Consider the following 15,280-nt stretch of genomic DNA (forward strand, 5'->3'; position numbering starts at 1 on the left):
ATAGAGTGAGGTTTAAAGAAATAAAAATGAAAAAGATGGATTCAGGACAAATGTTTCTCACTACAAAATAATAAACATAAAAATGGAATAATGTCCTTATTCCAGTCCATGTACAGTAACTGCTCTCTGAAACAGCACAGACCATGACAAACACAAAAATCTCCAAAGAGCCCTAACACATAGATTCCAGCCTCCTGGACTCGAAGTGTTATAACCTGGGACACACATCAAGAGAGCCCTGGTGGTCAGTTGACCACACCTGTTAGGGCTTCAGCATCATGTGTGGGCACATAGCTCCTTAAGGACAGGGTTCTCATTAGAGCAATGTTTGCATTACTAAGGTAGTTAGAAGAAAGTAAACACTAAATAAACTTTTGTGACTGCATTGATCGAATATTTATCTGTTTTTATCATTGAGAGGGTTTTTTCTGTTAGTTCACATCTTTATCTCCATGACGCTCCAGTGAAAATAGAAGATCACTATACTAGAACCTCCTTCTCAGATTTTCCTTACAATCCAGATGAAGAGCTCTATTATAGAATTAAATATACTAATAATTTCCAGTGATTTGTTATTGAGAAATAGCACAGAATAGTAGTTAATTACAGGAGTCTATAATTAGACAGGCACTTCTTTGTTAAGCAAATGACCTGAGACAAATGTCATCATTCTGAGCTTCAGTCTCCTCATCTGTAAATTAGAGAAAATAATACTGACTCTCTCATATGGTTGTTGTGAGGATTAAAACAGATAATACATATGAGTATTTAACATCTTGATTGATTCCCCCCGCTTTTTTTTTCTTTTTGAGAGAGAGAGAGAGAGAGGGAGAGGAAGAAAGAGCATCTTAAGCAGGCTCCAGAGCCCAACTCTGAGAACATGACCTGAGCCAAAACTAAGATGCGCATACTTAGCCACCTGAGCCACACAGGCATCCCTGATTGACCCATTCTTAAGAGCATAACAAAGATTATACTGCATTATTATTGTAAAGTTAAGTGAGATAACCCTCTGAATTGTGTACTCTAAATATGGTGTGTGTGTATATATATATATATATATATATATATATATATATATATGTTTGAAACTGTTTCTGCTGTTTTGGAAAATAATAATTTTGGAAAGAATTAATGGACTTTGATCATATGTGGCACTTTAAAAAAGTTTAATTTCTGGGTGTTTGTTGTCAGTCCTTAATATCAAAACATAACAATTTTTTTTTCCAGTGGAGCTATTTTAGTGATTCCACTGGTATAATGTTAGATTGTCAAAGTAGTTTAAACATCTGAGGTATGGTTCCATGTATGCCACTTCCGACTTCTTGCACAATCTCAGCTTTTCGGTCATTGTAAAATGAGCACAGCAACATTTATCCCACAAACCACACAGAGCAGGTTTGGAGATGGAAACAGATCATACATATGAAGTCACTCTGAAAATATAAAATGTCTTATACATGTAGTTTCTTACTATTAATACAAATAATCTTATAAATAGCTGTCATTTTATTAATTTTTGATACATAAACATTTCTCTTTAGCCAAAGTAGATGATTCACAAGGATTGCTTCTTTGTCTTTTTATTCCCTCAACAACATGTCCTTTATTGATCAATTCATATATGAAATGCAGAAGTGAACTATGCAAATTATATGTGCTACGAGGTATTAAGAGCAAATAAAATAGCTGCAAAGAAAGAAAAGTTAGAAAATTATACACTATTAAATTATAAAAAAGGATGACATAGACTCTGAACGGATGTGGTAAGATACATGTTTTGCATTATGAAGTATACAGAGTGCAATCTCCTTTATATAAGCACATATCCAAGTGAAAAGCTCTGGAAGAATAGAGACCAAATTTCAACAGTGATTATTTTTAGACTCAGAGTTATGGAGGATTTTCCTATCCATGAAGAACAAAATTATATCCCCATTTCTTTTTATAATTAGGCTGCACTATAATCAGAAAAATATGAAATATGGGCTCCATAAATATATTTGTGAGAACTTTTTAAGCTACAAAACCTTATGTTCAAAGATAAGAAAAGTCCATTATGAAAAAAAAGTTAGTAGCAGAACTGCTTGGTTTCAAGTAGAGCTGAGAAGCGTGGGGCTTAGATGTCTGATCCAACTTCTGCCTGCGTTTCAATGGGAAGCTGGGCTCTGGGCTCTAAAGGATGTAGTCGGAAACCATAGAAGTGAGTTGCTTCTACACAACACGCTGGATTCTTTGCATCATTCTCTAGAAGGAAACTGGAGATCACTCTTTGTTTAGTATCACTTTAGTTATTAAAAAAAAATAGGCACTAACAATGTAAGGTTATATTCAAAGTTCAGGTAAAATGAGAATGACATCTCATATTTGTATAACCTTTTGAAATTAGAAAAAAAGCTTTCACAAACATGTCACATTGAACTTCATAAGAACCATAAAGAAGGGATGCCTGGGTGGCTCAGTTGATTAAGCGTCTGCCTTCAACTTAGATCATGATCCCAGGGTCCTAGGATCGAGCCCTGCATCAGGCTCTTAGCTCATGGGGGAGCCTGTTTCGCCCTCTGCCTACTGCTTGTGCTTTCTCTCTCTCTCTGACAAATAAATAAATAAAATCTTAAAAAAGAAAGAACCATAAAGAAGATGAGCAGTCTTTTTATGGTAGAAAGAAAAGTTGTCTGTTTGTTTTTTAATGGCCATTAGGTGGTAAGATCCGAACACAAATCAAAACCTTTATTTTTGAGGCATAAGTGATTCTGAATAAGGCATACAGTCATTCTACTATTAGATGTTTTAAAACGTGTGGGGCTTTTAATGCGTCACAAGGCTTAAGGGTGTATTGGCATTTGGGATCAGAGGCCAAAATACTAGGCATCCTGCAATGTACCAAAGAGTCCCATGTAATGATTATTTTTTCCCAACAAAATTTCAGTAGCAATCTTTCCATTGCTGTTGAATAATAACTTTACTATACTGCTATGGTCTAGATTTTCTCAAAATATATCGCCAAGTGGTTCTGTGGGATTTGTAGAAGAGTTTGCTCTATGCAGAGCTGAAAATATCACAACATGTTCTTCCTGACTCATCTTCTGCTTCTGGTATTACTGTACTGCCAATAGGGAGTAGGAGGAAAAGAAGCATCAAAGGAAGGAAAGAAGAAAGAGAGAAAGAAGAAGAAAGAAGGGGAAGGGCAGAGGGAGAAAGGAAAGAAAGCAGAATGATGAGAGGGAGAACAGAAGGAAGAGGGAGTGAGATAGAGGGAAATAAGTGGAACCTGATCAAACATAAAAGAAGGAAATTGACTCACATTTATTTCAGCTGAAAGAATGACCCTCTCCATCCTCTATATCTTCTTTCCCGTTATTAAAGATATCCTTTGTTAATGGAAAAGTGACTGGCCTGGAAGACAGTGCATTGTAGCTCCAACTTCACTATTAAATCTTCAGGCAACAGGTTTAATGTTTCTAGGAGTCCCTAAAGTAAGAAATGAGATGGAAGACTGACTGAAAAATGTTTGAAATCATTTTTGTCTCTTCAATACTCATTCACTTGTTCTTACCTCGTGGAAACTGGCATCTCTTAATTGTCCATTATCGTGACTTTTTCCCCCCATGTGCTTCCAAATTTTTCTCACTTAACTATGAAGAAGAGCCCAGCAGCTCAATTCTGCAATCAACATTGAGAAGAAGGTGGTTTGGGGACAGATGAAATTTACCCTACACTTTGACTCTAATTTCTTTCAGTTTCTGCAACTTTTTAATAAAGTATATGGAAATCCCATTCACAGCATTAGCACACTGCCTTGTATCCAAGACTCACACATAAATATTTTTCTGATGGAAAATAATGCAGACTAAAAGGTTCCAAAGAGAAGGTACAACTCAGAAAATTTTATTTTTATGTCGACTATTAGTGTTGAAAATTTATCTGCCATTCTATAAAAAGTCAGTAGCTGTTTTTACATCGGTAGCTTGGATGAATTATTTAAAAATTGGATTTATGCATAATAATTATTTGCATTAAATCAAACTCATTGCCAAAATACTTGCTGACAAAGTATAAAATGTCCTTGGTCACATTTTTATCTTAAAAAAAAAACAACTAAGATTTGCCTTTCTTTATGTTGCCTCCCTGTTAAAATGATATGTAAGGAAATGCATAATTTGTTTTATGGTTAACTGCTTATCCAACCATAAGTATCTCTTTATCTCATCCTACTGGCCTCACCTTACTTCAACCTGCTGAATATTTCCTGTTTTTATTTACCATGTACAATTGGCAAATGAGATGACTAATTAGTGTATGCATTAATTACTTTTCCATCTGTGTTCCCTTTCAGAGAAAAAGGAACAGAAAAGGCAGGTAATTAAGACAAACTATGGCCCATTACCTCTCCACTCCTTGGTTTCCTTTTTTTTTTTAATTTTTTATTGTTATGTTAATCACCATACATTACATCATTAGTTCTTGATGTAGTGTTCCATGATTCATTGTTTGTGCATAGCACCCAGTGCTCCACGCAGAATGTGCCCTCTTTAATATCCATCACCAGGCTAACCCATCCCCCCACCCCCCTCCCCCCTAGAACCCTCAGTTTGTTTTTCAGAGTCCATCTTCTCTCATGGTTCATCTCCCCCTCTGACTTACTCCCCTTCATTCTTCCTCTCCTGCTATCTTCTTCTTTTTCTTTTCTCTTAACATATGTTGCATTATTTGTTTCAGAAGTACAGATCTGCGACTCAACAGTCTTGCACAATTCACAGCGCTCACCATAGCACATACCCTCCCCAATGTCTATCACCCAGCCACCCCATCCCTCCCATCCCCCACCACTCCAGCAACACTCAGTTTGTTTCCTGAGATTAAGAATTCCTCATATCAGTGAGGTCATATGATACATGTCTTTCTCTGATTGACTTACTTCACTCAGCATAACACCCTCCAGTTCCATCCACGTCGTTGCAAATGGCAAGATCTCAAAAGGAATGAGACCTTGGTTTCCTTTTTAATCCACATGTTCTTTGTCGCCAGGAATGTGTAGAAGAACCACACCTTGAGAGCAGTTTAATCAAATCCTGGTCAAGTAAACCTTTATTCTGATTCTTGGTCCCAGTATATTTTAAGTAGGCACTTGTTATATTTAGATATAGGAATAAGTGTAGATAAATATTTATCAAACAATAAAAGTATATCATATAATATATAAAGCTAAATATATAAATAAAAATATATCATATATTTATATACATAATCTGCTGTTACTTATTTTAATAGTTTTTCTTTGAGAAAAAAACATTTCAGATTAAAATTAAAGTACAGATTTGAATTGTTTAAAACAATTGAAGGAATAATTGCCTGTATAGTTTCTTGATTTACACTCAAGACACTCAGCTTTCTTGGAAAGGGTGTGTGTATGTGTGTTCATGTGTGGGTGTGGGTATAAATGTGTATGTACTTGGAGAGACACAAAAAATTGGCTGAGGTAAAATAATGTTTTTATTCATTAATTTGCTCTGTTAAAAAACAAAAAAAACAGTAATACAGATCCATTGTAAACATTATAATAAGAAAGTTTTAAATGATCAAAAAAGCTCTCTTCAACCTTCCTCTATTTACTTCAGAGTAACAGCTGCTTAAATGTGATATGAACCCTCCAGAATTTTTTGTTTTACCTAGTGAGATAATAGATGAGTAGGTAGACAGATACATGCATATACTTCTCTATATGCATATATGTTCATGTTGTTGTTAAAACCTCATTAAGTTGCCAAAACAACAACAAAAACAACAACAACAACAACAAAAAACACTGGAGACAAATTTGTAGTCTGACAACATTTAATTTCTTGACTTACAGAATCAAGAGCAAATGCTCCAGACAAACCGTGGGATGGTTCTTGACAAGCCAGAGGAGGCAAGCATCAAGTATATGGTTTGGGCTCTCACTGAAGGGTTCTGATGGGGACTTACTGGAAGATGGGATCAGTTCTGGACTGGTTGAGACTTCTGAGGTGGGGGTAGGATAAGCGGCATTTACTAGGGGTTGGAAGCTGTCAGAGGTGGGATGGGTTTGGCATTGGGTATCCTCAATAGCAGATGGGGGGAGTGAAGCATGCCAGGTGCATCAGTGGTAAGAAGCAATTGTCATTCAGAGTGTCTCTGAGGCATTTTCCAGCTGCTGCATGGCTTTGGAAGAAAGATTGTTTTCTGGTAACTTGGTAGCTGACTATATTTGCATCTATTCTTCCACCCAGCCTGATTAACAGCAGGACTGGTTTTCTCTGTTTCATCTAAGCAGATTTTCACCACTCCTTCACAGATTTTTACTCTTGTGTGATAGATATTTTAAAAATGCCAAGTATACTATATGATTTTTCATTTACAAAATAAAAGAATTAGGTTATCGTATACATATTTCCTATAATTTGCTTTTTATATTTAGCAATCTGAATTTACTCTTCTAAAGCTGTATATAAATGGTTATGGTCATTATTTTTAATGGCTATATAATATTTAGGTGAAAGTTAACCAGTCCTCCACATTATACATTTCCTATTTCAAATATAGATATAAATATATAGATATAATAATAATTATATGTAGTATAAACACAACACAGCACATATACATATATCCTTAAACACTACAGCAAGTTTTTTTCAGTTATATATTTCTACAAATAACTTGTTAAGTAAAAGGATATATATTTTTAAAATTTGGATTATGATTACCCTCTAAAAGTGTCATATTATGTAATATTCCCACTATATATGTATGGGGGTGACTCTTTCCCTGCATGCATGTCAATGTTACATTTCATAAATCTTTTAATTTGGGGCAATATGATAGATGGAATTGGTATTTCATTATTATGATTTGGATTGTTGATCACTAAAAACTTTAGCATGTTTTCATGTTTATTATGCAATTATTTGCATGTTTTCTTAGGTTGCTTGTCTTTTGTATTCCACTGAAAAAACTTGAATTGCACGGAAAGCGTTCCAATAGCTTCATTATTAATTAGGTAGTAGAGAAATGTAAATGCTCAAGTAAGAGGACCTCAGATCAAATACTGAAATTCTGCATCTGTGTTTTGTCTTTTACTGACCATAATCTATAACTGATGTCAGGAGAAATGTTTCTGAGGCTTGATTTCACCATTGACTTTTGGTACAAATTCAGTTCCTCCATTGCAGGGTGGACTCAATACAAATCGTCTTTATGTAACACAAAATCATATGATCAAATAAGATTAGAAACTGAATTGCTCTGGTGAAATATTTTAATTATTTTAATTGTGGATTCTACTTAGTGTACAATTTTATCAGGCACTATCCTATAGACCTAATAGGAAGCTCTAAAGATCTAAACAAATCCATTTTATAAAAATTGTGTCAAAAAATTCAAAACAAACTATTAGCTGTGGTTTTCTTTGAGTTTCTTATGGCTTTAGATTATTTCTTCTTGGGGTGCCTGGGTGGCTCAGTCGTTAAGCATCTACCTTGGGCTCAGGTCATGATCCCAGGGTCCTGGGATCGGGCCCTGCATTGGGTTCCCTGTTCCCCGGGAAGCCTGCTTCTCCCTCTTCCACTCCCCCTGCTTGTGTTCCCTCTCTCCCTGTGTCTCTCTCTGTCAAATAAATAAATAAAATCTTTTAAAAAAACCCTATTCTTAAAAATATATATATTTCTTCTTTCTCCCATCTGTTAATTCATATCAAAGCATCTAAAACACTCAGACATATGTAGCAAGTAGCCTCCTAACGAAGACGAATTAAACAAAATTTCCTTTGTAGAGGTAAAAATCCTTCCCTTGTGGACCTTATGATTGAGAATAATTATTATATTTTGAGAATAATTATTGTCAAATAGTTTCCATCTCACTAATTCCCTATCTTTCACATTTCATCTGAAACCAACTTTTAGCATACAACGTATCACTTTTAATTTATAGTTCCCCCAAGTAATATATTTCACCTCACTTGTGATTTGAGCTTTAAATTTGATTCTAATTTATTGAACTCAGTGTTATAAATAATATTACCAAATAAAATTTAACTCCACTTATTATGTCGGAATTCAATGTGTCTGCCATTTTAGACCATGTATGTGCAGGATTTCCTTCAAAAGTTTCTGTGTTTCCAGACTTTGCTTTGCATTGGTCTGCTACCTCATTTAAACTTTAGATAACCTTGATAATCTTGCAGTAGCTAGACATCAATTAAATTTAGCAGTTTTATTTACTTCTTTATGTATTTAACAATTGAACAATTTTAATTGATAACTGTCTGCATTGATAAGGAGAATAGATAACTAAGGGTATATTAACTCTCAAAGAACCTTCACTCTAGATGACAAGATATTCAACTAAGAATATGTAGAAGTTAAATATTTAAATAAGAGCATTTATCTAAGTGATATAGTGGTAAGTTACTACAGCTCATCAAAAGTGGGAGGAGATGGCTATGAGCTGGCAGAATTAAGGAGGGAAACATGATTTTCCTGGTTGGAACTTGAGTAGAAAAACATCAGAAGAACAAAATATATGAGGCATTCATTTATTGAAAAAGTGGGAGATACGTTGAAGTATACTGATTGCAGTCAAGTAATTGACATTACGGTCTATTAGAAAAACAGCAACACTGGTGTTAGGCAAACCTGGGTACAACAAAGGATTCTTCTCTTATTAGCTATGTGACATGAAAAAACAAAGCAAAGCAAAACTTTGTAACATCTTTAATCTCAGTTTTCACATGCAACAAAAAAGAGATTTAAAACATATATTTGGATACAAGGTCCCCATATACTTCTGGGGGGAACACAAATCAGCACAACCATTTTAGAAAATCATTTGGCAACATCTGCTAAAGCTGAATATATGCATATCACCTGAACTAACTATTCTTCCCATAGGTATACACTCAAAAGATACGCTTTTAGGGGAGCCAGGGTGGCTCACTCAGTTGGGCTTCTGACTTGATTTTGGCTCAGGCAGGTCATGATCTCAGGATCCTGAGATCCAGCCCTGCCTCGGGCTCGGGGAGTCTGCTTGGGGATTCTCTCCCTTTGCCCCTCTGCCCCCCACTCACACACTCCCAGTCTCTCTTTCTCTCTCTCTCAAATCAATCAATCAATCTTTATTAAAAAGAAAAAGAAATACTTCTGTATGTTCACAAAGAAACACACACAAGATTGGCACATACTAGCACTGTTCATAATAGCTAAAAACTGGGAACAATTGAAATGTAATTAACAATAGAATAGGTAACTAAATTATGGTAGATTCATACAATGCAATACTACACAGCAATGAGAATGGATGAACTATGTCATGAGCCACAATATACTGAATCATGGATTAATCTCACAAATGCAACATTAAACAAAAGAAGCCAGATGCAAAAGTACGTACAATATGAAACCAGGTATGTAAATTTTGAGAATAGACAAAAGCCCTGTATGGTGTTTGAAATCAGGACTATGTTTACTTCAGAGGTGTGGGTTATGGGTACAACTGGTAGGGACTTGAGCAATCTTCCAAGATTCAAGGAATGAGGGTGCCTGGGTGGCTCAGTTGGTTAAGCGACTGCCTTCGGCTCAGGTCATGATCCTGGAGTCCCGGGATCGAGTCCCACATCGGGCTCCCTGCTCAGCAAGGAGTCTGCTTCTCCCTCTGACCCTCTTCCCTCTCGTGCTCTCTCTCTCTCATTCTCTCTCTCAAATAAATAAATAAAATCTTTAAAAAAAAAAGATTCAAGGAATGTTCTAATACCTGCTCTGGGTGCTGAAAACATGTTCATCTTGTAAATGATCATTTAACTATACTTAATGATCATGTGCATTTCAGATTGCATACTAACCTTCAGTAAAATTTACATTAAAGGTATTTATATCTAAATCTATTCTGACCATGTGTAGCAAGAATTTTAGCTATTGTCATTTTTTACATCTTTCCTTTTTTTAAAGATTTATTTATTTATTTTAGAGAGAGAGAGAGAGAGAGAATGGGGGAAAGCAGAGGGAGAAAAATCTTTCAAGTAGACTCCCTGCTGAGCATGGAGCCTGACACGATATGGTGCTTGATCCTACAACCCATAATATCATGACCAGAACCAAAAACAAGAGTCGGGCACTCAACTGACTTAGGCACCCAGGTGCCCCTGTTTTTGTGTGTGTGTGTGTGTGTCTTTCCTAACAGGGTATGTGGGAAGGATAGGATTAGTTAAAGGAAAACAGTTTGGCAAATCCTTGAAAACTAGACATGCAACTAAGCATTCTTGGGTATTTATCCCAGAAAAACAAAAAATAAGGTTCATACCAAAACCTGTATATAGTGTTTATAGGGGTCATATTAACTGTAGCCCAAAACAGCAAACAGAGACAATCCAGCTATCTTTTATTGGGTAAATAGACAAGCAGCGAATAAGTAAGCAGTGGTGCAACCATACCATGAAATCCTACCGAGTAATAAAAAGGAAAGAATTATTGATATACACAACAACTTGGATGAAATTCAAGGAAATTATATCCTGTTGGAAGTGGGGAACCAATCTCAAAAGGACACCTACAATATGAATCTATTTATAGAACATCCTTAAAAAGACAAAATTATAAAAATGAACAGATTAATGGTTTCCAAGAATTAGAGAAGGGGCAGAGAGATCAAAAGGGAGGTGGATGTTGTAATAAAAGGTTAATATGAAGAACCTTTGGAGTAACAGATCTGTTTCTTATTTTGACAATGGCGGTAGGTACACGAATCTATACATGTGATAAAATTGCTTAGAACCAAACACACACACACACACACACACACACACACACCAATGAGTACAAGGAAAATGGGCAAAATCTGAATTAGATCAGTGGGATGTATCAAAGTTGAATCCTGATTGCAATATTATACGAGTCTTATAAGGGGAATGTGACCATTGAGGGAAATCTAGTAAAGCGTACTTGAGAAAGATTATTTCTTACGACAGCCTGTGGATTGACACTTTTCTCAAAGTAAAAAGTTTAATTAACTTTTTCATAGTAGGAGAATGACCCCAAACTTGACAACATGCTAGATCTTGTCAAAGAACAACAACAGAAAGATTTTAAATGGGCACGATCCTTCATTCAATGCAAGTCTATAAATAGGTAACCAGTCAGGACATTGGGCAATGTATGAACATTAATATTGTACTCGTATGCTATAAGCAAACCTAAAGGAAGCATATGTGTTTGTGCAAGTATGGGTGTGTGTGCATTGGAGAATCAGTGATTAAGAGAACACAAAGGGAACAGAATTAAGTATGTTTGGTGGACTTGCAACCCTGCCTGAAGAGGGAATACACTGTCCAGCCGACATAAATCTGTCCAGGACACCTGGTACACATATTCCTTTAGTGGGAAAAGCACCTTAAGTTAGCTTTTGAAAACTGTATTTCTGATTATAAAACAATAACTACTTGTAGAGAATTTGGAAAATCAGAAACATAAGAGGAAGGATGTTTAAATCTGTCTTATAAACACTTTTTAACAATATTTTATTATATACACATATTCCTTGCAATACTGCTTTCACTTATCCTACCATGAGTACTTTTTCCCTGACACATTGTTTTTTTTTTAATGTTATTTATAAGGCTTATATAATGACCCATCTTACAGAAACACCAGAATTAACCAGTTTTATTTTTCTGGAAATAAGGCTACTCATTTTTTTTCAGAAGTAATATTCCCCTTCCATTAGTGTCCTAGAGCTGTACATAATGACTTTCTCCAGAGTACAGTATATAAAAAGAGTAAACAGTGTAAAAAGTGGAGAAACCTTACGAACACTGTCTCAGCCAGGTGATCAAGGTTGACATCAATAGTGGTAAGACATGTTAATAGTATCTATCCTTGATATGATGTGGTGCAAATGACACTTCACCTCCTTGGTCTTCCTTACAAAACCAATAAACCCAGTATAATCATTACAAAAACATCACACAAACCCAGTTGAGCTTCATTCTACAAAACATCTGATCAGTATTTCTCAAAACTGTCCAGGTAATCAAAAAGCAAGAGGAGGCTACAGAGGCATGAGACTACCTGTCGTGTGGCATCATGAATGGGATCCTGGACAAGACAAAGGAGATTAGATAAAAACTAAGGAAATATGAGGAAAAAGAGTCCAAACTTCAGTTAGTAGTAATGTGTGAATATCGGTTCATTCATTGTGATAAAAATATAGTACTAATTTCAGATGTTAATATGGGAACTGGATGAAGGGTATACACAACCGCTCTGTACCATCCGTGCAATTGTTATGCAGGTCTACAGCTGTTCTAAAATCAAAAGCTAGAGTAAAAACTAAAGTTGTGATGAAGACCTTTTTTAAATTAAATATTTTTCAAGATTTTCATTTCCTTAGTAAATATTGTTAGAAAGAATATCGCTTGGTCTAGAGCTCTGAACTTCTCATGTCACTTGATAACACATTAACATTGTGCTTTCCTAGATTTGTACTTCCGTGCAAGGCATGTGGATGCTTTATCACCACACCAACCATGAGTATTTTCTTTAGAAGTAACAACAGCAAAAAACTACTCTGCTCTCCTAAATTGGCAAAATAAATAATACATCAATTTAATTCTTATTTTTTATTTTATCCACTAGGGTAGCCATGTATTGAAATGCATCTTTGACATTTGCATTTCATAATCTATAAACCCTTGCTTCTATTTTTTCTCCCAAGTTTTTATTGTTTTATTTTAAAATCTTTCCAAGCATATTAAGGCTATTAACCTTTTATATATTTGCTGCATTTTTTTCATATTTCACTTTTAATCTATGGTACTTTTTGAAGCACAATAATCTTAGATTTCTCTATGAGGCAACTTACAGAACTTCTCATTTGTAACTTCTGATATTCTTATAAAACCATATCTCTTCCTTAAATTGGGTAAATTTCCACCTATCTTGTTCTAGTTGTTAATGTCATTTATTACATTTTCTCTGAAATTAATTATATTTGTGTATGGCTTGTAGAATTTGTAAGTAAAGGAGTTAACAAATTAGTGTTATTTTTATTTTTTTATTTTTTTAATTTAATTTAATTTTATTATGTTACGTTAGTCACCATACAATACATCATTAGTTTTGGATGTAGTGATCCATGATGCATTGTTTTCATATAACACCCAGTGTTCCATGCAGTATGTGCGCTCCTTAATACCCATCACTAGGCTAACGCATCCCCACACCCCCCTCCCCTCTAGAACCCTCAGTTTGTTTCTCAGAGCCCATAGTCTCTCATCGCTCATCTCCCTCTCCGATTTCCCCCGTTCATTTTTCCCTTCCTTCTCCTAATGTCCTCCATGCTGTTCCTATGTTCCACAAATAAGTGAAACCATATGATAATTGACTTTCTCTGCTTGACTTATTTCACTGAGCATAATCTCCTCCAGTCCCATCCATGTTGTTGTAAAAGTTGGGTATTCATCCTTTCTGATGGCTGAGTAATATTCCATTGTATATATGGACCACATCTTCTTTGTCCATTCATCTGTTGAAGGGCATCTTGGCTCTTTCCACAGTTTGGCTATTGCGGACATTGCTGCTAATGAGCATTGGGGTACATATCGCCCTTCTTTTCACTACATCTGTGTCTTCAGTGTAAATACCCAGTAGTGCAATTGCTGGATCATAGGGTAGTTCTATTTTTAATTTTTGGAGGCACCTCCACACTGTTTTCCAAAGTGGCTGTACCAACTTGCATTCCCACCAACAGTATAAGAGGGTTCCCCTTTCTCCACAACCTCTCCAACATTTGTCGTTTCTTGCCTTGTCAATTTTTGCCATTCTAACTGGTGTAAGGTGGTATCTTAACGTGGTTTTGATCTGGCACAAAAACAGACATATTGATCTGTGGAACAGAATAGAGAGCACAGATATGGACCCTCAATTCTGTGGTCAAGTAATTTTCAACAAAGCAGGAAAAAATATGCAATGGAAAAAAGTCTCTTCAATAAATGGTGCTGGGAAAATTGGACAGCTATATGCAGAAGAATGAAACTTGACCATTCTCTACACCATACACAAAGATAAATTCAAAATGGATGAAAGACCTCAATGTGAGACAGGAATCCATTGAAATCTTAGAGGAGATTATAGGCAGTGACTACTTTGACATTAGCCACAGAAACTTCCTTCAAGATACATCTCCAAAGGCTAGTGAAACAAAAGCAAAAATGAACTTTAGGGACTTCATCAAGATAAAAAGCTTCTGCACAGCAAAGGAAACAGTCAAAAAACAAAGAGCAACCCACAGAATGGGAGAAGATATTTGCAAATGACACTACAGATAAAGGGCTGGTATCCAAGATCTATAAAGAACTTTTCAAATTCAACACTCAAAAGACAAATAATCAAGTCAAAAAATGGGCAGAAGACATGAACAGACACTTCTCCAAAGAAGACATACAAATGGTTAACAAACACATGAAAAAATGTTCATCATCATTAGCCATCAGGGAAATTCAAATCAAAAAGACATTGAGATACCAACTTACACTGTGTTATTTTTTAAATAATGTTTTCCTACTGAATCTACCTGCTGGTTTGTATAAGTTCATATGTTTGTCTACTTTGTGAATATTTTATTTGGTAGATCTGTATTTTTTGTTCCAATAGTAAAACACTTTAATTGTTATAGTTTCACTAAAATTGTATGTAACTGATTATAAATAATGTAATTGAATGTAAGGTAATTGTTATATTTAAAATGTTTCTTTGCAACCCTCAATGATTATTTTTCTAAATGAGTCACAAACTCATATTGTCAAGTTCAGAAAAAGTCACACTATGATTTTTACTAGATTTGCATAAAATCTAAAAAGGGAAGAATTGGCTTATCATATTTAATTTTCCCATCTGTAGACTTGGTATTTCTCTCCACTTCTAAATCTTCTTTTGCATCTCTCTGCAAAAAAAAGAAAAAAAAAAAAACTCAGATTTGTTCAGTTCAGAAGAGTTCTTGTTACAATGACTTCCAAACATTTTTGGTTTTGCTACTGTTATGAATGGAAACTTTTGCCACATCTTGTCAACTATCTGATTGTTAGTTACATTGGACATCCATCAAGTTTTATATGTTTATTCCTTATGTAGCTAAAACCAAATTTATCTTAGGTCTAATAGTTTGATTCTGTTGGATTTTTCAGGAAGAAGTTCTTGTTAAATACAAATAATGAGAGTTTTATATTTTCCCTGATATTAACCATAAATATTTCAGTTTCCTGTTTTATTGCATT

Source organism: Callorhinus ursinus, unplaced genomic scaffold, assembly GCF_003265705.2.
Source record: "Callorhinus ursinus isolate GAN/ISIS: 27379988/994484 unplaced genomic scaffold, GSC_fseal_2.0 scaffold8, whole genome shotgun sequence".
Taxonomy (NCBI): Eukaryota; Metazoa; Chordata; class Mammalia; order Carnivora; family Otariidae; genus Callorhinus; species Callorhinus ursinus.